Consider the following 27,096-nt stretch of genomic DNA (forward strand, 5'->3'; position numbering starts at 1 on the left):
CTTCTTTGCGTCATGTGCTGTTTGGGGAGTATTTTTTGGAAGGGCCATCCGGCCTGACACTGCAGTGCCACTCCTAGATGGGCCAGGTGTTTGTGTCAGCCACTAGGGTCGCTTAGCTTACTCACACAGCTACCTCATTGCGCTTCTTTTTTTCTTTGCGTCATGTGCTGTTTGGGGAGTGTTTTTTGGAAGGGCCATCCTGCGTGACACTGCAGTGCCACTCCTAGATGGGCCAGGTGTTTGTGTCGGCCACTTGGGTCGCTGAGCTTAGTCACACAGCTACCTCATTGCGCCTCTTTTTTTCTTTGCGTCATGTGCTGTTTTGGGAGTGTTTTTTGGAAGGGCCATCCTGCGTGACACTGCAGTGCCACTCCTAGATGGGCCAGGTGTTTGTGTCGGCCACTTGGGTCACTGAGCTTAGTCATCCAGCGACCTCGGTGCAAATTTTAGGACTAAAAATAATATTGTGAGGTGTGAGGTGTTCAGAATAGTCTGAAAATGAGTGGAAATTATGGTTAGTGAGGTTAATAATACTTTGGGATCAAAATGACCCCCAAATTCTATGATTTAAGCTGTTTTTTAGGGTTTTTTGAAAAAAAACCCGAATCCAAAACACACCCGAATCCGACAAAAAAAATTCGGTGAGGTTTTGCCAAAATGCGTTCGAACCCAAAACACGGCCACGGAACCGAACCCAAAACCAAAACCCGAAAAATTTCCGGTGCACATCTCTAATTCCCTCATACCTGGAAACTTGTTTACAATTCCCAACACATTTGACTGACACCATGGTATGTAATGTTCTCAATCAATATGTTTGGAGCTGCAATGTCCAACTCATTTTCCCCTGCATCAAAACTGCATCACAAAACTTTAGTATTTTAAATAATAGTAACATACTGTAATAATGAGCACTATGCTTACTATCTTCAACTTCCTGACAGCTGAGAATCCTTCTCTAAACCAAAAATAAAATACACATTGCATATATGAAAAATGACTTTATGGAAGTATATAAATATGCATAATTATGCGCAGTCACCCATTAATATACTTTGCAGTAGCATGTTCTATAAAACTTACTGCTTTCTACTTATCTTTAAAACCTACTAAGGCATTCAGGAATAAAATTACAATTATTTTTCTAATGCAATTTTTGCTTACTGTTATATTATTCATATTCCATAGTCATAAACATTTGTTTATTCGCATGTCATTAGTCACATAGAACTAAATTGTTACCTTACTTCCCATCCCCAGCCTGTATATTTACAGAGCACATAGAACAACAGATTATAATTGATAATGTTACTATTACGATAAACTTTGATATATCAATTATCTATTGTTCAGATTTTGTAATATTTTGGATTTATACGCTGGTCCTTTGGCCATATGGAACACTTATCAGTTCTGCATTTTTCAGAACTAGGAACATTACAATTTTGACAATCTCTATTTGTACATTTCCATCCTGATGCTTTTGTATAAACCAGGGAACAATTTGGTTCCACTGTTTTTGTGGATGACATATATATAAAACCAATCTGGAGTTTGGGTACAACTAAACCATTAAGTATTTTTAACACCCAAGTATATTAAACTTAGGTAACCACTTAGGTATTTTTCCAAGTATCAATATCCAGGATCTAAAGGATCATGGGATATGCAGCTATGTGCTCGATTTCCTGAACTAGCAAGGAAACCCAACCATTCTTTGCCAATATTACTTGGTTTTGGAATAAAGTGACACCCCATCAATATATAAACCCTTTCTACAGAGTCCGTAGTGTTTATGCACACTCCTGGTTCAGCTCAAAATGAAATAGCTCTCAATATAAAAGGGCCCTGCCCTTTCTTTTCTATAAATGCCACACACAATCACTCTGAGCATACGTCTTCTGTCGACATGTGTATACGCTTTTAACTACTTCTTCATACAGGTGATGTATTGAACCTTAAAGTCCTGAGACAATTTACCAAATTCTTAACGGTGTCAATAAAACCTTGTTTATTAATCCAGTGTTTGTTGTTTGCTTCAAATCTCCCTCATTAGTCTATACTTGCCTTCTTCTGGGAAGTTTGCCTCTTACACAAATTGCACCAATAAGTGCCTATTTCTCTTCCGTAGTACTGACAGGGGCTCACTGTGTTGTCCCTTCGCGTGTGATTGATCAGTTCACTTTGCGAAATCCTTCCGGGCTGCACCTTTACTTGTACTGCACAGTATTCAAAACCAAAAGTCAGTGTATACCTCAGCTTAAAAGGCTTACTCTTTAAAGCATCACACTTATAGTAATAAGTGTGTTCTAGGGAACTCTCAGTTTAAAAGACTTAGGGGGTCATTCCGAGTTGATCGCTCATTAGCAGTTTTTAGCAGTTGCGCAAACGCTAAGCCGCCGCCCTCTGGGAGTGTATCTTAGCTTAGCACAAGTGCGAACGAAAGGATCGCAGAGCGACTACAAAAAAAAATGGTGCAGTTTTAGAGTAGCTCCAGACCTACTCCTAGCTTGCGATAACTTCAGACTGTTCAGTTCCGGATTTGATGTCACAAACGTGCCCTGATTTCTCCCAGCCATGCCTTCATTTTTCCTGGCACGCCTGCATTTTTTTTTAACACTCCCTGAAAGCGGTCAGTTGACACCCAGAAACGCCCTCTTCCTGTCAATCACTCTGCGGCTGCCATTGCAACTGAAAAGCTTCGCTAGACTTTGTGTAAAAATGCTTTGCCTGTTGTGAAAGTACGTTGAATGTGCGCACTGCGCCACATATGCAAGCGCAGAAGTGCCGCTTTTTCACTTACTCACTGTGCAGCGAACATTTTCAGCTAGCGATCAACTTGGAATGACACCCTTAGTCTTGCAAACATCACACTAGTATTAAGTGTTTTCTTAGGAAAATACCTCCGTTTAAAAGATATATCTTCTTTTAAACGTCACACTTATATTATTTAAGTGTTTTCTGTATTCATCAACAAAAAGGGACCAAATGAAGCAAACCACTTGGATCTTAATCCTCTAAAACAGTGATTTTCAACCTTTTTAAATTTGTGGCACACTAAACAAAATTTTTAAATTTCCAAGGCACACCATCAATTTTTTGGGCTTAGCAGTAATAAAACACATTGGCTCCCACTGTAATAAAACAGATTTATATTAATGCCACACAACTACCCAAGAGTAATTCCACTCATTACCCCCCCCCCCCAGTAATGCCACACACCTGCCCCCCATAGTAATTATACACACATGCCCCATTCTAATTCCACACACCTGCCTCTCCCATAGTAAATATACATACCTGCCACACACATGCCCCCATTGTAATTCCTTACACCTGTCCCACCCATAGTAAATATACATACCTGCCCCCCATTGTCATTACACACACCCTGCCCCCACATAGTAATCATACACACATGCCCCCTATAGTAATTCCACACACCTGACCCCCTTACAGTAATATAACACACACTGGTCCCCCACCATAGTAATTCTTTGCACATACTTATGTGAGTTTTATATATATATATATATATATATATATATATATATTTCTAACCTTAAATCTTTTCCTCTCAGTGGGGAGCGCTGGGACAAGGAGCAGCAGCAGCATTTGAGTGTGCACTGCAGGTGGGGAGATCGGGCCAGCTGATGCGAAAGTGCAGCGCTGCCCGGTGAGCACAGGTACATCTGGCTGGTGGCAGCGGCGGGTCTGTGACACAGACCTGCCACTGCCACCAGCCAGATGTGCCTGTGCTCGCTGGGCAGCGCTGCTCTGTGTGCGGGAGCTGCTGCAGCGGGTCTGTGTGCAGGCGGCGCCGGGTCAGTGTGCGGGCGGCAGGCGGCAGCAGGACTGTATGGCGGCAGGCGGCGGGCATCTCTGGCTGGCAGCAGTGGCGGCACACCTGGCAACTGCCTGCGGCACACTAGTGTGCCGCGGCACACCTGTTGAAAATGGCTGCTCTAACACAACAAACCAAGATTCTTTTATTACTGACTTGACTTTACCTAGTTTACAAAGACTTCTTAAATCACTGAGTCATAGTTTTTTTTATATATGAATAAGTTACCTTTGTCAATAATGGCTTTAACGTCTTCTAACAATGAAAAAACTTATACCGCTATTACCAAACCTTGTATGTTAAATCTCGGCTGCAGACTCCGGATTTAAAAAGGCTGAGTATGTGAGGGTTCAGTGTCTTAACCTAATTCCATTCCATCTGGTTAAACGTTATATAATTAACAGGTAATTTATCAAGACAATATGGAAATTTATCACCAATGAATTTTTCTATCACCACTTTATCAATATGACCCCTCGCAACTGTTGCAAAACCTGTCTTAAGGTTCCCTAAAAACTAAAATCATTATTTTGCAATACAGGTTGAGTTTCCCTTATCCAAAATGCTTGGGACCAGAAGTATTTTTGATATCGTATTTTTCCGTATTTTGGAATAATTGCATACCATAGTGAGATATCATGGCGATGGGACCTAAGTCTAAGCACAGAATACATTTATGTGTTATATACATCTTATACACACAGCCTGAAGGTCATTTTAGCCAATATTTTAATAACTTTGTGCATTAAACAAAGTGTGTGTACATTCACACAATTCCTTTATGTTTCATATACACCTTATACACATAGCCTGAAGGTCATTTAATACAATATTTTTAATAACTTTGTGTATTATACAAAGATTGTGTACATTGAGCCATCAGAAAACAAAGGTTTCACTATCTCAGTCTCACTTAAAAAATTCTGTATTTCGGAATATTCCATATTTCGGAATATTTGGATATGGGATACTCAACCTGTATACCTTTAAATTCACAATATTCAGACTCAATAGCAGGATTATACCACAAAAAATCTGACACGTCATTTAAAAATAAAATCACACTTTTTTTTCCTTGCAAAAGTGAAACTGAAACTTATGACTATAAAATAAAACCACATTTTTCCCTTGCAGCAGTGAAACTAAAACGTATAACATTATCAGCGCACACAGACAATTGGGTCCAAATAATCGAGTATTGCTTACCTAAGCAGATGAACAGACCAAAGGACTGTATACAAGTACTGACAGAGTAACCAAGTTGATATATAATGACCAATCTTTAGATTACTCACCCGGGTATGTCAGTAGATGCATATGTCCAGCAGTCGTGTCGTCATCTGATGTCGGTAGCTGTTATCGATCCCGGATGAGCCCCCATGTAACTGTTGGAGATAAACCTGCTTCTGTCAAGTCCCTTCAATTGTCTGTATGATACTGTTTGTTTACCAGTCGATTGGGAATCCCAGGAAGCAGACAACACACGCAGTTATGTCCACAAAATGAGACTGAAGCTACTTTATTCAGATGACATTATATAGCAGAAAGTTACTTTCATGAAAAACTGATATACGTCACAAAGTATAACAAAATGCATCTCTTTTCAGAAACCCCCTCTAGCTAACCCCCTCCGTTGTGTCCTTCAAGAGAAGTCTAAACACAAGACAAACTGCCTAATAACATGTTTTCAAGACTTATAGCTACGACCTTGCTTCTCACAGAATGTCCTATTTATGAAATGTCAGAATTATTATGATTTCTCCATAAAGCATACTTCTTCACTACATCATGGCTGCTACTTAACAATATGGCTGATACTGTTTAAGCTCAATACATCTATCTTCCTCAAACACAAATTTGAGTCGCTGAGATTTTCAAATTATCATGTTTTTTGTCTGCAGCATAAATCAGCCCCCATACTTTTCATTTACACATTTCTTAGTAATTATAATGTAGTGCATACCGATACCCATCCTCTTCACTCTGCTAATGCACTCCATCTCTCACGCCAACTGATTACCTTCTCCCACTAATACCTACAAGATTTTGCACACACATTCTCTACCTCTCCCCATCCGACTCTCCACCTCTCTACAAAACTCCAAAAGGGCTCTCAAGACCCACTTCTTACCAAACTCAGCCAACTCCTAATCCTCTTGTTGACGCTCATGGTCTACTCCTTCTGTGTCACCCCAGTCTGTCAGCCCTTCACTTTTAGATTGTAATTTCGGCTTCTTTCTTTATGTGTCTTTCCTTTTCTTACTTACACTACCTTATACGCCATACTCCCTTTGATGGCTCCTAACCCCGGGTTTTCTATACCTGTCCTATATTGTCTTGAACTGTAAGTGCTGTTTTCTTGTTTTCTCATTTGATTATGTACTGTGTAAATGGTGCTGCAGATCCATTGTGGCACCGTATAAATAAAGGATGATAATAATAATAATAATAATAATAATAATATTGATATGCTTAGGACTAGGTAATACATTTGTTGTTGTTTTAATGATACTATTTTGCTTTCTTTCACAGATATAACTGTGCGCAACCTACCGCCGCTTAATATTTCCGTCAACTTTCTCATTACGACACCATATAATGAATCTGCCAAAGAGATACTGAAAAACCAGACAGTCTACTGGGTATGTCCCCTGCCTTTCTTGTAAATTACATCATCAAACAATGAGAGGACCTCCATTTTGCCCTTAGAACCAATGATGTTCTAACTGACTTTGATAAATATTTTTAATTTACTTTCTAACATGTATATGATACATTTGGGGTGTTCGTATTTTGCACTTCTAATGAGCATTACCTAACCTGCTCACAGCTTTGTTTTCTTTTTGGTAGTATGTATGACATTTCAACATTTCCCTGCAGGTTCAGAATACTTTATTAACACCTCTCAACGGTACAGCAGCAGCTGATCCACTAATCACATTCACGTAAGTAATGTCAGATGTGTGAGTTTAAATGCATTGGATCCATATTCAAAGTAGGACACAATTTGGGCAAGATGTATTAATAAACACATTTATAATGTTATTATTAAGTTGTACCATCGCCTACTTGCCTGCTCTTAGGTCTGTCTGAATTTCATCACCCGGGGCAAGGCAGTAATTTGGCGCGCTCCCCCTCCCCCCCCCCCCCCGAAAAAAAATAAAATAACTGAAAATAAATAAATAAATATATTAATAAAAAAAACAGAACAAAAAACAAACAGACCCTATCAGACTAAAATAATCAGATTATAAAAAAATATTAAAAAGGAGATACTACTGGACAATATTGCTCTATGTGCCTCAAAGGCCCTATGCGTCACATGCCACGCCAGCGTGTTCAACTACATGCTCCTTTGTGTGTCCCTATACATTGCACTATATCATAACACTTCATCACTGCACTCCATTTCCCTACCCACTGCACTATATCACTATACTACATCAGCTACACGCTGAACTATATCACTACACTACATGCCCCTATGCTCTGCACTACATACCTTATATGCTACACTACATCACTACACTACATCCCCTTATATGCTACACCACATCAGTGCACTACATGCTCCTATATACTGCAGTACATTGCTACACTACATACCCTATATGGTACACTACATCACTGCTCTATACCCCACTGTATGCTACACCAAAGCAATGGTTGATACTGCTAACTGGGAGTACAGTGCGCTTCTATAGCTTGTACGGTGCACCACACACTAGTCGCAGAACTGCATGGCAAAGAAGAGAGTTTAAGACAGTAGCCAACATAGCAGAGATCCCAGGTACTGAAGCTCACCCGCATAGCATCGGACCCAGCTGCGGGCAGACAGGTGGGTCAGATACTTTGCCCTAGGAGTTGTCTGCTGTCTCACTGTTGCACTGCCGGTAAAAAAAAAAAAAAACCTGCTCCTCTGTAACTTCATGGCACCCCCTCAAATCCTGCAACTGGGGCGCATACCCCCTTAGCGCCTCCCGCTTCCCCCATAGTTGCAGTCCTGCATGATTTGGAGTCTGCTCTGTTATGAGACTGCAGAAGTCATCAGCAATATCTGCTGAATGTGGGATAGTTGGGAGGTATGATCTAAAGGCCTAATTCATGTTTGTATGCACAAGCCTATGCAGCTACGATTTTTCCAGCTATGGATTTGCTAATCATCGCAAATGAAGCTGCCACCCACAAAAGAATATAGAGACCCACTGGAGCCATCGCAAAATCCTTAGCAATTGTGTACACATCAGCAGCACTAATGCAATAATGAGCAACATCGACTCCTGAAGTAGTGTAAGTCTATGGTCATACAGACTGGTCGCGGCAGTAGTGACTCTGGCACCATGTTTGTCTGTGAGCATGTTCACAGCTGAAATCAGATACAAGCTCTAACAGATGGCCATGATACGTCTGCAGTTTTTCCAACACTCCCCGTTACCTCCCCCAAGCGGTCCATTCCTGTCAATCACTCTGCATTAAAGATCTCACTGCTAGTGGCATCGCACAGCTGTCGATAATCGCTCCGTTGCGTTAACATCGGCATTGCTTACAAACATAAATTAGGCCCTAGGTAAAAACATAAACATGTGGCCTGGTAAAGCACACGCCCACTCCTGTCCTGGTCCTGGCCCCTAGTTGTACACAATCACAAGTCAGGCTTGCAGCTGTAAAAAGACGCACAATGAGAAAAGTCAAGCATGCACACTAAAAAAAATCACAACTTACAGATGAAAAAAGCCACAAATTCAGTTTACACTTCAGAAACCTAGCAGAAAAAAATTATAAATCCATATAATGTGCTTTTGATATATTACATAGAGCTCTGATTTTTTCAGACTCAAAGGGGTCGAGTCAATTAAGGGTGACCAAAGCGAAGTGCCATTGAAACAGCATGAAACTCCAGAAATGGCACCACATCTCATCCTCATCGTGCCCCCATGATCTCACCCTAGACACACAGATTTTTATACAGGAATTTGAATTAACCTCCAATAGTCTGTTCTTTGAGAAATACAGAATTATCCTTCATTTTAGTGTTATGCTAAGTGAAATGTTATATATATATATATATATATATATATACAACGAAGAATAACGAGGCGGCACTCGGAGTCTTGCAAAAACATCAAACGTGTATTAGGTGCTGTCAACGTTTCGGGGACCACCTCCCCTTCGTCAGGATAACTACAACAGTGTGCAAAACAATCTTATATAGTGTTAAACTTACCCCCCTTCGCATGATCCCACACGTGCGTTCTCCCCTGGCCACGTCACTTGGGCTTCCCGTTCGGCGTTACACTCGAAGTAAGAACATCAAGGACATGGTGGTGCATACGGACATTACGGGGTTTGATAGAACAACGACAACGTCCTCGTTTCTTTCTAAATCCCCGGGCTGCTATAAATGCTTGGGGTGCGATACATGCAAATTTATGAGCCCGGGCAGTACATTTACTTCATGTGTCTCAGGAAAATCTTACAAGATCAACCATAACCTCTCCTGCACAACAACGTATGTAGTATATGTAATATCGTGCCCGTGTAAGCTTCAATACGTAGGCAAGACCATACGCACCTTCAGAGAGCGTTTTGCCATGCACAAATCTTCAATCAAAGCTGCGTTAGCTGGAAAGCCCACGGATCAGCCTGTGGCCAAACACTTCAGGGAGAAGGGGCATGATCTGAAGGACTTGAGCTTTTCTATCATTGACCATGTCCCCAGGAGGATCAGAGGGGGGGACAGGCATGGGCAATTACTGCGCATGGAGGCAAGATGGATGTACAAACTGGACACCATAAGGCCGAAGGGCCTCAATGATATGATACAGTGGAATGTACTTTAGTTTTTAAGCATATTTATATCTTCAGTATGTATAGTAGTTAAGCATCAGGATTTAACAATTTATTATATACATGCTAGACCAATTTGAACTTTCTGTGGTGCTAACAGCGGTGACTTGGCGACCTTGTACCTATACATACAGTATGATTAAGTAAGGTAATATTTGGATCATGCAATAAGTTCATTAGTTCACATAGTGCCTGATGTGGATACACTTTTCACTCCAGGTTGTCAGTGCGGCGTATGTGGAGGACAGTCCGGAAGCCAGGCACCAGTGTAAACCGGGTTTCCGTGGAGACGCGTTGTGTCGGAGGCGGGGGATACGATGGCGTCCCGGTTCCCTAGGCAACACAGGAGGCCGACGGCGCACGGCAGGAGAACTCTACGGCGCACTGATGACATCACTGCACCAGAGGCGGCCGGGCGAGACGCACAGTCCGCCTTCGGCCGCGATGCTTCCCGCCAGAGGGTCTTCTTCACAATATAAGGTACTGTATGTGTTTGTTTTATTCACTTTTGGTTCACCTTGACAAAGGGGCGGGTGTGCCCCGAAACGTTGGCCTGAACAGTTTGTAACATGGATTAAATTTTGCACATTTTTTTACTTACCATGAGTCTCTGAGTGCCGCTGTGTACATGGGATACCTGGATTGTTGACTATTTTCAGAGGGCACCGGAGCAAAGTCTCTATGAGAGGTGAGTGCCGGTCCTATATGACATATATCCTAGGGACGTACGGGGTCAACACCTGCACGATCCACCTGGGGCAAGGCACCCCTGAAATTTATGTGACTTTTTTATGACTTTCTATATTAAATATTTGTGATCAAGCAGTCCCCTTGTGGAAGGGAGAAGACCCAGGAGTCAAGCACAGGATTTTTGCACTTCACAGCAACAGCACTTTATTTCACGTTAGCACTTTACCAAGGCACTGGACACTTTTCTCTGCTTGTCTTGCAATAGAGAAACAGAGGGCTCTGTAGCACACTGAGCATCCTGTTATCAGCACCTAGCATATTCAAACTGCTTGTATACACCGATATGTCACAAGAGATGGCGGCTGGTTTTGGAGGTCTTGTCACAGCGGACACAGAGGTATATAGTTTTACAGAGGCGGATGCTGATAGACTGTATTTCACGGAGAGCCTGGCCGACTCGGAGGAGCAACTCACCATGAACGACGTGTATCATCAATTAAACAAGCTTAAGCGCCGTGAATGTGATTACTTAATGCACGGGATCTCGCTTTCCAATTATCACAAGGAGAAAAGGATCCCTCGTGGGTTTCGCGTCCGCAACGTTCCCACAATAGGCAGATTTAATGCGGATTTTTGTAACCGATGGATAGGCATCCTCAATAAATGTAGCCTAGACCTGATGTTGCTGGTGGTGGAGGAAGCTGCCGGGGAACTTAAGATCACAAGGGACAAAATACACCAACTGGAGGCAACACATAAAACAGTGCTACAGATGGATAGTAGCCAGCCCTTAATCCAGAAGTTACAACAACAGAATGAGACGTACAAAAAGGAGCTTATCAGGTTTAAGCTGAATAAATTTCTAATAGTGAAAGAGGACTACGAGACCAATAAGGTCTATCATTGGGTGTCTGGTGGCGAGCCCGGCAATCATAAGCCCTATAACTATAGGGCCAAACACAGCTGGCGCAAACGAAGAGAGGACAACAGTGCCGAACTAATAACATCTAACAGTGACAGCGAATTCGCGGTGAATGATTCTGAAGGTCCAACAGATAACACCAGTATCCCTTTAGGGAACTCCCCTGCAGTGGCAGCAGAGGCAACAACAAAAACAAGAGGGCGCCCACTCGCAGGGGCAAACAGAACACCAGGATCCAGAAGCGCTCCGTCCAGAAAGAAGACCTAATATACAACCTATCGGACCGGCACTTAAGTGACATAGAAACGAAAGCATTAAGCAATGGCCTCTCATTTATACCGACCAACAAATTTGACCAACTGGTGTGGCAAACGGATTTGCACAAGTTTTCTCGCAAACTCCGCTTGCAAGAATTTTTTCAAGCACAACCACCTCCTGCAACCAAGGACCCTCACCAAGCTTTCATAAATTCCAGGCATAGATCCAAGTTTGATCCCACATCCAGTAATTCCTCCATTAAGACGTTCTCTCGGCTATTGGATGAATCTGTCTCCAAGTATACAGCAGCCACCACAAGAACACACTACAATCTGTCCAAAGCGGAGTTCAGGGCCCTGAAACAGCTGGGGGCATACAGGGACATTGTGATCCGCCCCGCCGATAAAGGGGGCGGGATCGTAGTTATGAACTTGGAGGACTATAAATCTGAGATATACAGTCAGCTTGCAGACATCTCAGTTTATCAGCAATTAGCCACGGATCCCACGGTGAGATTCAAGGAGGAATTAGATGGCATTTTGGACCAGGCACACCAGTCCAATGTGATTACCAGCAAGCTATGTACGGCACTGAAACAGGAATTTCCGATGGTACCAATACTATTTACAGTACCAAAAATACATAAGAACTTATCAAAACCACCGGGAAGACCAATCATATCTGCACAAGGAGCACTTTACCAACCGATATCCATGTTTTTAGACAGCATACTTCAGCCCTTGATCACTCAACAGCGGGGATTTATTAAGGATACCACCGCATTTTTAAACATGTTAGAATCAGTTTCAGAAGTACCGATGGGGACTATGATATGCACTATTGACATCTGTAGTCTCTACACCTGCATCCCCCAGGCCCAGGGCCTGACAGCAATGAAAGAGTTCCTAACCAAGACAAATATGGACACGTTCAATGTGGACCTTTTTCTTAGACTTCTGGAACTAACACTCACAAGAAATTACTTTCTTTTCGATGGCAAGTTCTTTCGACAAACAAGTGGGTGCGCGATGGGGAGTAACGTATCGCCATCGTTTGCAAACGTGTTCATGTTGCAGGAAGAGCAGAAAATGTTCTTCAACAATCAGGAAGCTGCCCAATACATCATTCAGTACTGTAGGTACATAGATGACGTGTTCATCTTATGGACTGGGGGCCCGGACCGGTTCAACAAGCTGATAGCTTCCATTAACAACAGGGACTCATCCATCAGGGTCACGGCACAGAGTAGCCATGAGGCCCTCAACTACTTGGATGTCTGGGTATCCATTAAGGGTAATAAGATTAGCACTGAAGTATATTATAAGCCCACAGATAAAAATACATTATTAAGAAACAATAGCCATCATCCCAGGGCCTTGAAGAAAGGGCTGCCTAAGTCACAGCTCATTAGAGCAGCCAGGATCACCAGCGAAGCATCCGACGTTGAGGAAGCTTTATCTAAAGTGGTGACGCGCTTCACGGAGAGAGGATATGACCGAAGAGAGTTACTGGAATGTAAGCAGGCGGTCTCTGAGATACCGAGAGCAAGGCTATTGGAACAACGAGGCAGGGAGAACACCCAAGCCATACCATTTGTTACTAAGTACAACACGTCAAGTCCGGTGGTACCTAGAGCACTTAAAGCTCTTTGGCCCATAGTTGCAACGGATAAGAATTTATCCACATTCCGGCAAAAGAAACCGTTGGCATGTTACACTCGAAGTAAGAACATCAAGGACATGGTGGTGCATACGGACATTACGGGGTTTGATAGAACAACGACAACGTCCTCGTTTCTTTCTAAATCCCCGGGCTGCTATAAATGCTTGGGGTGCGATACATGCATATTTATGAGCCCGGGCAGTACATTTACTTCATGTGTCTCAGGAAAATCTTACAAGATCAACCTTATCCTCTCCTGCACAACAACGTATGTAGTATATGTAATATCGTGCCCGTGTAAGCTTCAATACGTAGGCAAGACCATACGCACCTTCAGAGAGCGTTTTGCCATGCACAAATCTTCAATCAAAGCTGCGTTAGCTGGAAAGCCCACGGATCAGCCTGTGGCCAAACACTTCAGGGAGAAGGGGCATGATCTGAAGGACTTGAGCTTTTCTATCATTGACCATGTCCCCAGGAGGATCAGAGGGGGGGACAGGCATGGGCAATTACTGCGCATGGAGGCAAGATGGATGTACAAACTGGACACCATAAGGCCGAAGGGCCTCAATGATATGATACAGTGGAATGTACTTTAGTTTTTAAGCATATTTATATCTTCAGTATGTATAGTAGTTAAGCATCAGGATTTAACAATTTATTATATACATACTAGACCAATTTGAACTTTCTGTGGTGCTAACAGCGGTGACTTGGCGACCTTGTACCTATACATACAGTATGATTAAGTAAGGTAATATTTGGATCATGCAATAAGTTCATTAGTTCACATAGTGCCTGATGTGGATACACTTTTCACTCCAGGTTGTCAGTGCGGCGTATGTGGAGGACAGTCCGGAAGCCAGGCACCAGTGTAAACCGGGTTTCCGTGGAGACGCGTTGTGTCGGAGGCGGGGGATACGATGGCGTCCCGGTTCCCTAGGCAACACAGGAGGCCGACGGCGCACGGAAGGAGAACTCTACGGCGCACTGATGACATCACTGCACCAGAGGCGGCCGGGCGAGACGCACAGTCCGCCTTCGGCCGCGATGCTTCCCGCCAGAGGGTCTTCTTCACAATATAAGGTACTGTATGTGTTTGTTTTATTCACTTTTGGTTCACCTTGACAAAGGGGCGGGTGTGCCCCGAAACGTTGGCCTGAACAGTTTGTAACATGGATTAAATTTTGCACATTTTTTTACTTACCATGAGTCTCTGAGTGCCGCTTTGTACATGGGATACCTGGATTATATATATATATATATATATATATATATATATATATATATATACACATCACTCCGGCACTCTTGGCCTCCCCAAATGGGTGTAACTTGCTCCGGTGCCCTCCTCGGGGCAAAACCCTTGTAATAGCACAGATGAAGAATAAGAGGCGGCACTCAGAAGACTTGTGAAAACTTCAATGCAGTGTAATCAATACGGCCAACGTTTCGGGGACCACCTCCCCATCTTCATGACAAGTGTACAGTGTCAAACAAACAAATTTATACCAATGAACTTACCCCCCTAGCCAGTTTCCCCGCCAGCGTCATTCACGGCCGCGTCTTCCGCGCTCTCAGCCGGCGTCCACAGCGCATCACATGATGCTGACCACATGATGCGGAAGTAACATAGTAACATAGTAACATAGTATCTGAGGTTGAAAAAAGACAATTGTCCATCGAGTTCAACCTATTTGTGGTCTCCTATGCATGATGATTTGACTAAAATTTCTGACTGATGCTGCTGTCAGCCGTTGCATTTTATCCCTATTTATAGTAACTGTAATGCATGACTATGCACCATACCCCTGGATATCCTTATCCATTAGGAATTTATCTAACCCATTCTTAAAGGTGTTGACAGATTCCGCCATTACAACTCCCTCGGGCAGGGAATTCCAAACACGTATTGTCCTTACCGTGAAAAAGCCTTTACGCCATATTGTGCGGAATCTCCTCTCCTCTAACCTGAGCGAGTGTCCACGAGTCCTCTGTGTTGATCTAACCAAAAACAGGTCCCGCGCAAGCTCTGTGTATTGTCCCCTTATATATTTGTAGATGTTGATCATATCCCCTCTTAGTCTCCGCTTTTCCAATGTAAACATGCCTAGTCTTTCAAGCCTTTCCTTGTATTCCATCGTCTCCATGCCCTTAATTAGTTTGGTCGCCCTCCTCTGTACCTTTTCAAGCTCCAGGATATCCTTTTTGTAGTACGGTGCCCAGAATTGTACACAGTATTCAAGGTGTGGCCTCACTAGTGATTTATATAACGGGAGTATAATACTCTCGTCCCTAGCATCAATACCCCGTTTTATGCATGCTAATATCTTATTAGCCTTCTTTGCTGCAGTCCTACTTTGGGTACTACTGCTTAGCTTGCTGTCTATGAGGACACCTAAGTCCTTTTCCAGTAAAGAATCCCCTAATTTTACCCCATTTAGTAGGTAGGTGTAATTTTTGTTCTTGTTACCACAGTGCATTACCTTACACTTGTCTGTGTTGAAGCGCATTCTCCATTTGGCTGCCCATGCTTCTAATTTAACTAAGTTGTTCTGAAGAGACTCGGCATCCTCCTCTGTATTTATAGCCTTACACAATTTGGTATCATCTGCAAAAATTGACACCATGCTCTCTAGACCTTCTGTTAGGTCGTTAATGAAAATATTGAACAATAGCGGTCCTAATACTGAGCCTTGCGGCACACCACTTAGCACTTCAGTCCAAGTTGAAAAAGATCCATTAACCACAACGCGCTGCTCCCTATTATCTAACCAGTTTTTGACCCAAGTGCATATTGTGCTTCCTAGCCCTGATTCTTGTAGCTTGTAGATAAGTCTCATGTGTGGTACAGTATCGAACGCTTTGGCAAAGTCTAAAAAGATTACATCCACGTCTTTACCCTGATCTAGGTTAGCGCTTACTGTTTCATAAAAGCCAAGTAAGTTGGTTTGACAGGATCTGTCCTTCATAAACCCATGTTGATTCCTTTTAATGACCTTATTGGTTTCAAGGAACTTCTGAATGCTATCTCTTAGAATACCTTCCAATACTTTCCCCACTATAGATGTAAGACTAACTGGTCTATTATTACCTGGTTCAGCTTTACTTCCCTTTTTGAATATAGGCACTAATTCCGCTATACGCCAGTCTTTGGGAACCATACCTGATATAACTGAATCCTTAAAGATCAAAGATAGCGGTTTTGCCAGTTCAGAGTGAAGCTCCATTAGAACCCTTGGATGAATGCCATCGGGCCCTGGTGATTTATTAATCTTTAAATGTTTTAATCGGTCACAGACTACTTCCTCGCTTAAATAAGTACCTATCAGTGTGATATTCTCATTATTGAGATTGTGTGTCAGTCCCTGAATTGGGTCCTCTCTAGTGAATACTGTTGAAAAAAACTCATTTAGTGTGTCCGCTATGTCATTATCATTTTTGCTTAAGACTCCCAACTTGTCTTTTAAAGGGCCTATACTCTCCTTCTTTAATCTCTTGCTATTAATGTATTTAAAGATTTTTTTGGGGATTCGCTTTGCTTTCCTTTGCTACTAGTTTTTCAGTTTCTACTTTAGCCGCTCTTATTTCCTTTTTGCAAATTTTGTTACATTCCTTATAGTGCTGAAATGACTCTGCTTCCCCGTCAGATTTGTATTTTTTAAATGCTCGTCTTTTCTTGCCCATAAGTTCCTTAATCTTTTTGTTAAGCCACATCGATTTATGATTTTTATTCCTTTTTTTGCTACTCATAGGAATACATTTGAGTGTATTTTTAGCTAGCAGGAATTTTAGTACCTCCCATTTCTCCGTAGTATTTTTTCCTAAAAACAAACCTTCCCATTCAATATCCCTGAAAAATACTCTCATCTTTTCAAAATTTGCTTTGCTAAAGTTTAAAGTCCTAGTTGAGCCAGTATAGGGCTGTTTATAGAAACTGATATTGAATGTGACCATATTGTGGTCGCTGTTTCCTATGGGTTCCCCTACTATAATACCTGATACTAAATCCCCATTGTTTGTTAATACCAGGTCTAAGATTGCATTGTACCTAGTTGGTTCCTCAATTAGTTGGACTAAGTAGTTATCATTAAGTGTGTTTAAAAACATATTGCCCCTAGCAGTATCACATAAGTCGTTTTTCCAGTTTATCTCTGGATAGTTAAAATCTCCCATCACTACTATGTCTCCTACTCCTGCTGCTCTTTCAATTTGCTTTAGTAACAATTCATCATCAGATGCGTTGATACCAGGCGGCCTATAGCATACACCCAAATACTAACTTTTTTATTCCTTTTTCCCCCGCATGCAATTTCTACCCATAATGTCTCGACAGTGTCTACAGTCCCCTCCTGAATATCTTCCCATATATTAGGTTTTAAAAACGGCTTTACGTAAAGACACACCCCTCCACCCTTTTTATTTAGTCTGTCTCTCCTAAACAGTGTATAGCCCTCTAGATTGACTGTCCAATCATGAGATTCATCCCACCAAGTTTCAGTAATGCCTATAATATCATACTGTTTGCTTGCTGCAAGTATTTCTAGTTCTAGTGACGTCACGGCGCCCGGCCGGGCCGCGTTACCATGGTGACCCTGGTTACAACAACAAAAACAGACACATGCAGGGTTATCAGACTCGATCATACAGAGTTTCAGTGCATCAGGTCCACTAGGGACTGTCACAACTGAGGGCCTGAGCTGACGGGATGCAGCCTCAGTTGTAGGGGCTGAGATGTAACGGAACCTGGGAGGTTGTATCAGACCCCTAGACATGTAAGTAACATGTAGAATAACTGCCCGAAGGCGTGACCACGACAACCAGGATAAAAGTCAATGATGTTTATTATGACAAACTCCGTAACACAGCAGCAGTAAAGGAAACATAAAAGTCAACAGAGGATAAATACAATTCCTGGGTACTACAGGGTGGCAAGGGCCACAGGCACTGGTAGAGTGAGACAGTTCTTATAATCTTCTAGTTGGAAAGTCCTTACCAGACCTGACTGTAGCAATGGAGAGAACCCAGGATCGTACCAGCTGGTGTTCCAGGAAAGGCTGAGTTGCTGAAGATAAAACGGCTGCTGTGGATACTGGCTGGAACCAGACTGTTGTTGGTACGGAGTGGATACTGGCTGGAACCAGTTAAATAATAAACGAACTTGAGAGCGATGAAATAATAATGAAGTTTGGAGTTTGAGAGCGGTGAAATAATAATACCGGTGGAGAGTGGTAAACTGCAGAAAGGACACTGGCCCTTTAAGAGAAGCTGTACACTGCTAGAAGCTGGGCAGGAAGCAGGTGATTGATGAAGTTTGGAGTTTGAGAGCGGTGAAATAATAATACCGGTGGAGAGTGGTAAACTGCAGAAAGGACACCGGCCCTTTAAGAGAAGCTGTACACTGCTGGAAGCTGGGCTGGAAGCAGGTGATTGTTGTAACTGGAAACAGGTGAGTCCAGAATGGATCGGAGAGTCAGGCTACACCGCAGATGGAATGCTGGTGCGGGTCTCTATAGCAGAAGTCTGGAGACAGGAGCTGGAACCTGGAAGACAACCACAGGAGAGAGACAAACTGGAACTAGGTTAGACAACCAAAGCACTGACGCCTTCCTTGCTCAGGCACAGCTTACTTATACCTGCAGCAAGGAAGGGGTTGGCTAGGCAATTATGCAAATCAACAATACAGACAGCAGATTGGTGGAAATGATCAGATGACAAAATCCAAGATGGCTGCGCCCATGCAGACACTTGGAGGGAAGTTTGGTTTGTAATCCATGTGAGAATTGAAACAGTAATGGCGACGCCGGCCACAGGAGACGCCAGACTGACAAGCGCACATTTAACCACGCGGGCACAGCGGAGGCCGCGGCTGATAAAATCACCACTCTGACATTCTGCATGTGGAAACTCAGGAACAGCGGGATCCGGTCCTGGAACGCTGAGCCAGCCTTAGGAGGCATCTGAAGGGTAAGTAATGGCGTCCAGATACCCGGATCGTGACAGCACCCCCCCCCTTTAGGAGTGGCCCCAGGACACTTCTTAGGCTTTAAAGGAAACTTTGCGTGGAAATTTCGGACCAAGGCAGGAGCATGGACGTCTGAGGCATTGGTCCAAGAGCGTTCTTCAGGACCATAGCCCTTCCAGTCAATGAGGTATTGTAACTGACCGTAACGGAAACGTGAGTCCAAAATCTTGGCCACCTCGTACTCGACTCCCCGTTGAGTCTGAACTTTGGGAGCTGGAGGAAGTGCGGAATGAAACCGATTCAGGATCAGCGGTTTCAACAAAGAAACATGAAATGTCCTGGGTATTTTCAAGAAGGATGGTAACTGTAACCTGTAGGCAACAGGATTGATGACTTGTTCAATCTTGAAGGGTCCGATGTAGCGAGGTGCAAATTTCATGCTGGGAACTCTCAACCTCAAATTCTTCGTGGACAGCCACACACGATCACCCACCTTGAGAGCAGGAACCGCTCTACGCTTTCTATCGGCAAACTTCTTATACCTGAATGAGGCTTTAAGCAGGGCTGCGCGGACGTTCCTCCAGTTATTTGAAAACTGACGCAAGGTGACATCCACTGCTGGAACAGAAGTTGCGGGAAGCGGTTGGAATTCTGGGACTTTAGGGTGGAATCCATAATTAATGAAGAATGGTGTAGAAGAAGATGAGGAATGGTATTGATTGTTGTGGCTGAACTCGGCCCAAGGAAGGAGTTGAACCCAGTCATCTTGAGAGGAAGACACATATATACGGAGGAAGGCCTCCAAGTCCTGATTCACCCTCTCGGTTTGACCATTGGTCTGAGGATGGTAAGCCGTGGAAAACTTTAACTTGACTTGGAGGGCTTGACACAAACTTCGCCAAAATTTGGCTACAAATTGTACTCCACGATCCGAGATGATCTCTTCAGGAAGACCGTGAAGTCGGAAGATCTCTTGTATAAACACTTGAGCCAACTTGGAAGCTGACGGAAGACCGGTGAGAGGGATGAAATGTGCCATCTTGGTGAACCGGTCAACTACCACCCAGATGGTATTAAACTTGTTGCAGATAGGTAGATCGGAGACAAAGTCCATCGACAAATGGGTCCAAGGTCGACGGGGAACAGATAATGGAACCAGTTGCCCCGCAGGCGACTGGCGGGAGACTTTGTGTTGGGCACACTTTGGGCAGGAGGCAATAAATTCCATAACGTCCTTCTTCAGAGTTGGCCACCAGTAGGACCTAGAAATAAATTCAAGGGTTTTCTGAATGCCTGTATGTCCAGCAAAACGGGAAGCATGGGCCCAATGCATGAGCTTCTTCCTTAGAACTGGCTTAACAAAACTTTTCCCTGGTGGAGGCGTAGAGTCCATCCCTACCGTGGAGAATGCCAACGGATTAATAATAGGATGCTTGTCTGCAGACTCTGACTCATTTTCTTGCTCCCATGAGCGGGAAAGGGCATCAGCCTTACGATTCTGAGAACCCGGACAGAACTGGAGTTTAAAGTCAAACCTAGAGAAGAAAAGTGCCCATCTGGCCTGACGAGGATTCAGACATTGTGCGCCTTTGAGATATAAAAGATTTTTGTGGTCGGTAAGAATGGTGATTGAGTGGGAAGCTCCCTCCAACAGGTATCTCCACTCCTCCAGAGCGAGCTTGATGGCTAGCAACTCCTGATCGCCAATGGCATAGTTGCGCTCAGCTGGGGAGAACTTCCGGGAGAAGAAACTGCAAGGATGTAGATGTCCATCTTTGGCCCTCTGGGATAACACTGCTCCTACTCCAACGGAGGAGGCATCTACCTCTAAGATAAAAGGAGAGTCGGTGTCGGGCTGTTTCAGAACTGGTGCAGAGATGAACCGTTGCTTCAGAAGGTGAAAGGCCTGTGTAGCTTCCTCGGACCACTTGGACGGATTAGCACCTTTCTTGGTTAATGCAGTGATAGGCGCCACAATGGTGGAAAAGTCTCGTATAAATTTTCTATAATAATTGGCGAACCCTAAGAACCTCTGGACCCCTTTGAGGCTTAAGGGTATAGGCCAATTCTGGATTGCTTGGAGTTTCTCAGGATCCATCTCTAGTCCGGAACCGGACACAATGTAACCTAGAAACGGAATGGTTTTAACTTCAAACACACACTTCTCCAATTTACAATAGAGGTGATTGACACGGAGACGGGAAAGAACCTCTTTTACCCGAAACGATGATCTTCGAGATTATTAGCAAAGATGAGGATGTCGTCTAGATAAACCACGACATGGCGGTACAAGATGTCCCTGAAAATCTCATTCACGAAGTGCTGGAAGACTGCTGGAGCATTGCTCAATCCGAAGGGCATGACGAGGTACTCATAATGTCCGTCACGGGTGTTAAAGGCGGTCTTCCACTCGTCACCCTCACGGATTCGGATGAGATTGTAGGCACCCCTCAAGTCCAGCTTTGTGAAAATAGTTGCACCACTAACTCTATCAAAGAGCTCGGTAATCAGGGGTAAAGGGTATCGGTTCTTGACGGTAATGTCGTTCAGACCTCTGTAGTCGATGCACGGACGCAGACCACCGTCTTTCTTCTTAACGAAGAAGAAGCCTGCGCCGGCTGGAGAAGAAGATGGTCGGATGAAACCCTTCGCCAGGTTCTCTTTGATGTACTCTTCCATAGAGTGTGTCTCAGGCAGAGACAACGGATAAGTTCGGCCTCGCGGTGGAACCTTCCCTGGAATGAGGTCATTGGGCAGTCCCATTCTCTATGAGGAGGAAGGATATCAGCAGAGGCTTTACTGAACACGTCCGTGAAGTCTTGATATGGAGGAGGCGGAACATCAGATGACCTGGGGAAGGAAGAACAAACAGGAAGAATTTTGGCTAAACAAGTCTCAGCACATGAGGGACCCCATGCCAGTATTTGCGTAGTCGTCCAGTCAATTGATGGGTTGTGGAGACGGAGCCATGGAAGGCCTAAAACCACTGGATGTGTGGCTCTTGGAATCACTAAAAAAGAAATATACTCAGAATGAAGAACTCCCACTCTCAGACGAACTGGAAGAGTCCTTAAGGAAATGACTGCGTCAAAAATCTTGCTGCCATCCACGGCAATTAAAGAGATGGACGAGGACAGTCTCTCGGTGGGTAGGGACCACCGTTTAACATAAGCTTCGGTTATGAAATTCCCAGCTGCTCCGGAATCAAGGAGGGCAATGACGTTCCTGTAACGTTGAGCAATTTGGAGCGACACTGGGAGGTTACAGTCATGAGGAGATGGAGAGGAGATCATTACTCCTAGCCGGCCCTCTCCTTGGCGAGCTAGGATCTGGAGTTTCCCGGACGTTTGGGACAGGCATTGATAGTGTGCGACGGAGCTGCACAGTAGAGACAGAGAGACTCAGAGAGACGTCTTCGGCGCTCAGCGGGAGATAGACGAGAACGACTAATTTGCATAGGCTCATCCTTGGATGGAGATGGTTGACGAAGAGGAGGAGCAGAAGATTTAGGAGTAGATGATCTTCCTCGCTCAGTTGCTCTCTCTCTGAAACGTAGATCAACCTTCGTGCAAAGAGAAATTAGCTCATCCAACTTAGAGGGCAAGTCTCTGGTAGCTAACTCATCCTTGATGCGTTCTTATAAGCCATGCCAGAATGCAGCATACAGGGCCTCGTCGTTCCATGCCAGTTCGGATGCCAGGATTTTAAACTGTATAAGATACTGTCCCACAGTACGTGTTCCCTGGCGTAAACGGAGAATCTCAGATGAAGCAGATGTTATCCGGCCTGGCTCGTCGAAGATGCGCCTGAATGTAGCTACAAAGTCAGTATAGGAGGATAGCAGGGGATCAGACTTCTCCCATAAAGGTGATGCCCAGTCAAGGGCTGAGCCACTGAGAAGGGAGATGATATAGGCAATTTTGGTACGGTCACTGAAGAAATTGCCAGGTAGAAGCTCAAAGTGGATTTCACATTGATTGAGAAATCCCCTGCAGAACCTTGGAGATCCATCAAATTTTGCTGGCGTTGGAAGATGAAGATGTGGACTGGAAATGGGTAAGGTGGGTGGGGTTACAGCTGGTGTCACTGTAGTGGACGCACCGGACGTGCCAGGTCCACGGAGGGTCGTTTGAATCCCATCCAGCCGTGTAGAGAGATCCTGGAGACAGCGGATGATGTGGCCCTGTGCAGCCTCCTGATGTTCAAGTCGGGCTGCCAGTTCTTGCATTGGCCTGGCCGCTTGATCCTGGTCTCCGGCTGGATTCATTAGGTCAGTGCTTACTGTCACAACTGAGGGCCTGAGCTGACGGGAGGCAGCCTCAGTTGTAGGGGCTGAGATGTAACGGAACCTGGGAGGTTGTATCAGACCCCTAGACATGTAAGTAACATGTAGAATAACTGCCCGAAGGCGTGACCACGACAACCAGGATAAAAGTCAATGATGTTTATTATGACAAACTCCGTAACACAGCAGCAGTAAAGGAAACATAAAAGTCAACAGAGGATAAATACAATTCCTGGGTACTACAGGGTGGCAAGGGCCACAGGCACTGGTAGAGTGAGACAGTTCTTATAATCTTCTAGTTGGAAAGTCCTTACCAGACCTGACTGTAGCAATGGAGAGAACCCAGGATCGTACCAGCTGGTGTTCCAGGAAAGGCTGGGTTGCTGAAGATAAAACGGCTGCTGTGGATACTGGCTGGAACCAGACTGTTGTTGGTACGGAGTGGATACTGGCTGGAACCAGTTAAATAATAAACGAACTTGAGAGCGATGAAATAATAATGAAGTTTGGAGTTTGAGAGCGGTGAAAATAAGAATTTACTTACCGATAATTCTATTTCTCGGAGTCCGTAGTGGATGCTGGGGTTCCTGAAAGGACCATGGGGAATAGCGGCTCCGCAGGAGACAGGGCACAAAAAGTAAAGCTTTAGGATCAGGTGGTGTGCACTGGCTCCTCCCCCTATGACCCTCCTCCAAGCCTCAGTTAGGATACTGTGCCCGGACGAGCGTACACAATAAGGAAGGATTTTGAATCCCGGGTAAGACTCATACCAGCCACACCAATCACACTGTACAACCTGTGATCTGAACCCAGTTAACAGTATGATAACAGCGGAGCCTCTGAAAAGATGGCTCACAACAATAATAACCCGATTTTTGTAACTATGTACAAGTAATGCAGATAATCCGCACTTGGGATGGGCGCCCAGCATCCACTACGGACTCCGAGAAATAGAATTATCGGTAAGTAAATTCTTATTTTCTCTATCGTCCTAGTGGATGCTGGGGTTCCTGAAAGGACCATGGGGATTATACCAAAGCTCCCAAACGGGCGGGAGAGTGCGGATGACTCTGCAGCACCGAATGAGAGAACTCCAGGTCCTCCTTAGCCAGGGTATCAAATTTGTAGGATTTTACAAACGTGTTTGCCCCTGACTAAATAGCCGCTCGGCAAAGTTGTAAAGCCGAGACCCCTCGGGCAGCCGCCCAAGATGAGCCCACCTTCCTTGTGGAATGGGCATTTACATATTTTGGCTGTGGCAGGCCTGCCACAGAATGTGCAAGCTGAATTGTATTACACATCCAACTAGCAATAGTCTGCTTAGAAGCAAGAGCACCCAGTTTGTTGGGTGCATACAGGATAACAGCAAGTCAGTTTTCCTGACTCCAGCCGTCCTGGAACCTATACTTTCAGGGCCCTGACAACATCCAGCAACTTGGAGTCCTCCAAGTCCATTGTAGGCGCAATGCACCACAATAAGCTGGTTCAGGTGAAACACTGACACCACCTTAGGGAGAGAACTGGGGACGAGTCCGCAGCTCTGCCCTGTCCGAATGGACAAACAGATATGGGCTTTTTTTAGAAAAAACCCACCAATTTGACACTCGCCTGGCCCAGGCCAGGGCCAAGAGCATGGTCACTTTTCATGTGAGATGCTTCAAATCCACAGATTTGACTGGTTTTAAACCAATGTGATTTGAGGAATCCCAGAACTACGTTAAGATCCCACAGTGCCACTGGAGGCACAAAAGGGGGTTGTATATGCAATACTCCCTTGACAAACTTCTGGACTTCAGGAACTGAAGCCAATTTTTTCTGGAAGAAAATCGACAGGGCCGAAATTTGAACCTTAATGGGCCCCAATTTGAGGCCCATAGACACTCCTGTTTGCAGGAAATGCAGGAATCGACCGAGTTGAAATTTCTTCGTGGGGCCTTCCTGGCCTCACACCACGCAACATATTTTCACCACATGTGGTGATAATGTTGTGCGGTCACCTCCTTCCTGGCTTTGACCAGGGTAGGAATGACCTCTTCCGGAATGCCTTTTTCCCTTAGGATCCGGCGTTCCACCGCCATGCCGTCAAACGCAGCTGCGGTAAGTCTTGGAACAGACATGGTACTTGCTGAAGCAAGTCCCTTCTTAGCGGCAGAGGCCATAAGTCCTCTGTGAGCATCTCTTGAAGTTCCGGGTACCAAGTCCTTCTTGGCCAATCCGGAGCCATGAGTATAGTTCTTACTCCTCTACGTCTTATAATTCTCAGTACCTTAGGTATGAGAAGCAGAGGAGGGAACACATACACCGACTGGTACACCCACGGTGTTACCAGAACGTCCACAGCTATCGCCTGAGGGTCTCTTGACCTGGCGCAATACCTGTCCCGTTTTTTGTTCAGACGGGACGCCATCATGTCCACCTTTGGTATTTCCCAACGGTTCACAATCATGTGGAAAAACTTCCCGATGAAGTTTCCACTCTCCCGGGTGGAGGTCGTGCCATTGCCCTCCTGCTTCTTGTGCCGCCCTGTCTGTTTACGTGGGCGACTGCCGTGATGTTTTTCCCACTGGATCAATACCGGCTGACCTTGAAGCAGAGGTCTTGCTAAGCTTAGAGCATTATAAATTTACCCTTAGCTCCAGTATATTTATGTGGAGAAAAGTCTCCAGACTTGATCACACTCCCTGGAAATTTTTTCCTTGTGTGACTGCTCCCCAGCCTCTCGGGCTGGCCTCCGTGGTCACCAGCATCCAATCCTGAATGCCGAATCTGCGGCCCTCTAGAAGATGAGCACTCTGTAACCACCACAGGAGAGACACCCTTGTCCTTGGATATAGGGTTATCCGCTGATGCATCTGAAGATGCGATCCGGACCATTTGTCCAGCAGATCCCACTGAAAAGTTCTTGCGTGAAATCTGCCGAATGGAATTGCTTCGTAGGAAGCCACCATTTTTACCAGGACCCTTGTGCAATGATGCACTGACACTTTTCCTGGTTTTATGAGGTTCTTGACTAGCTCGGATAACTCCCTGGCTTTCTCTTCCGGGAGAAACACCTTTTTCTGGACTGTGTCCAGAATCATCCCTAGGCACAGCAGACGTGTCGTCAGGATCAGCTGCGATTTTGGAATATTTAGAATCCATCCGTGCTGTTGTAGCAGTATCCGAGATAGTGCTACTCCGACCTCCAACTGTTCCCTGGACTTTGCCCTTATCAGGAGATCGTCCAAGTAAGGGGTAATTAAGACGCCTTTTCTTCGAAGAAGAATCATCATTTCGGCCATTACCTTGGTAAAGACCCGGGGTGCCGTGGACAATCCAAACGGCAGCGTCTGAAACTGACAGTGACAGTTCTATACCACGAACCTGAGGTACCCTTAGTGAGAAGGGCAAATTTGGGACATGGAGGTAAGCATCCCTGATGTCCCGGGACACTATATAGTCCCCTTCTTCCTGGTTCGTTATCACTGCTCTGAGTGACTCCATCTTGATTTGAACCTTTGTAAGTGTTCAAATTTTTTTAGATTTAGAATAGGTCTCACCTAGCCTTCTGGCTTCAGTACCACAATATAGTGTGGAATAATACCCCTTTCCTTGATGTAGGAGGGGTAATTTGATTATCACCT

Source organism: Pseudophryne corroboree, chromosome 6, assembly GCF_028390025.1.
Source record: "Pseudophryne corroboree isolate aPseCor3 chromosome 6, aPseCor3.hap2, whole genome shotgun sequence".
In the NCBI taxonomy this organism is placed as follows: domain Eukaryota; kingdom Metazoa; phylum Chordata; class Amphibia; order Anura; family Myobatrachidae; genus Pseudophryne; species Pseudophryne corroboree.